Genomic DNA, 1,877 nt, shown 5'->3' with positions numbered 1-1,877 from the left:
ATAATAATAATAAGTGGACATGTTTATTACTTTGACAGAAAATTCATTGCCTCTCCCTTTTATCCTTAGGTCATGGTACTAAGGTGTAAGAGCATTAGGATAGCACCATTTGCCATTTATCAGGGAAAGTTAGGAGAATTCTGAAAGGGAAGACTGAGATGGAAATAGCTGAACTATGGCCAAATTCTAAGGAAAAGAGCATCCACAATGAGCAAACAAGATGAAGAAAAGTAGCAATGCAACAGCCAGAGAAGGTTATTTTTAACAAGGCTGAGAAGAGGATGGTATTCAATGATTTTGCATATTAGTTTCTTCCTTTAGATACTATTTGGATTTCACATTTTTAGCAAAATATATTTATAACAATATCAGTCATCAGTTGCTATTTTACAAGTTAGTACAAGAACTTGATACAAAATGTTTTAAAGTTTTTTAAATGGTGCAACACTTCAATGTTTGTTAAACACCTCTTCAGTGTAACACACATTTGTGATTTTTTTCATCCACACCCTTCACAAGCATTCTCACAGCCCATCTGGGACTCTTTAATGATTGGAGTCATGTTCACAGATCTAACAATAAAACTTGCTTAGTCTCACAGCATCTACCTCTTAGGAAAGAAAATACATGCACAATGCATACACACTCACAGAGATGCACACACAGAAACACACACACACACACACACACACACACACACACAAATGCACCCACAAGCTCATGGAATAACATAAAATGAAAGCTTTCCACCCAACATAGGTCTAAATGTTTTGTTCAGAAACAGATTTCATTGTAAGAAAACTTCCCTGGAAGCAGTATTTTATGTGCCAATGTTGGTTTTGAGGAAATCGTCCTAGAACAGTCATAATGAATCTCAAATGGCAGCATTCAGCCCGTTAGACACTGGTCATTTAATCCTTCAGCCTGGCATTCTGCTTGGAGAGGGTATCAGGCTCTGTCCATTAGTCCCTGCCTCTATTGAGTCTCCCACTCTGATGTCATTGATAGCCATCATTTGGGAACATTCCAACAATTATACCAATTTCAAGTATCCTGGGATTTAGTCCAATATTAAGAAGTGTGTTGTTTTCTAAAAGACTCTCAATTGTGTCATCAGAAGACTAATTCTCTCTAAAAGAGTAATTATCCAGGCTCCTGGCATAGAACAGAAGTATAATTTTAAATAATAAAGCAAATGTAATTGTCCAAGTCTAAAATCCATGCTCTGTTTGAAGAAAAGAATGATTCTGGGTCAGAATCTATTTGTTAACCCTTTCTATTTGACCCACTGGTTGAATAGATCTGTATTTCAGTAGAAAGATATGGCATAGAACTCAAAAAATAGATAATTAATTTTACTACTATAAAACCGTTTGACGTTCTGTTGACATTTTCCAGGGCTAAGTGGACATATCTGCATTTTCTTCTTCTGTAAAGTATCTTGGAACCATTTCTCTAGCCAGCAATCAAAACAAGAACTCTGTGTTAGTGATTGCAAAATGGCAAGTCTGGATCCACTTGACAGATGCATTGCACAGCAATTGTAGTGTTTCAAGAAAAATAATCTTATTCTAAGGTTTTAGAAGAGCACAAATTCCAATTTTCCAAGCCTCTGTGCTTTTGTTAGTTATATTTGCTCAATTACTCAGGCAGTATTAAGTTTGCAATGAGTTGTTTTGGTGGAGGGAGGAATATTTATCTGGACTCTAAAAGGGAAATAATAAACACTATCTGTCAGTTCAGGTGAATCACTTTAAAACCCTGGAAAAGAGTGAAAGCCTTTTTGCTTCCTTTTTTAAAATTAAGTGATGAAAAAATTATGCCTTTATTTTAAATTTAAATTATTATAGGCAAATTTTACAATGGCACATATGTTA

The sequence above is a fragment of the Octodon degus genome, unplaced genomic scaffold (genome assembly GCF_000260255.1).
Source record: "Octodon degus isolate 3935 unplaced genomic scaffold, OctDeg1.0 scaffold00363, whole genome shotgun sequence".
NCBI classification, from domain to species: Eukaryota; Metazoa; Chordata; class Mammalia; order Rodentia; family Octodontidae; genus Octodon; species Octodon degus.
Note: the sequence above shows the minus strand (reverse complement) of the source record.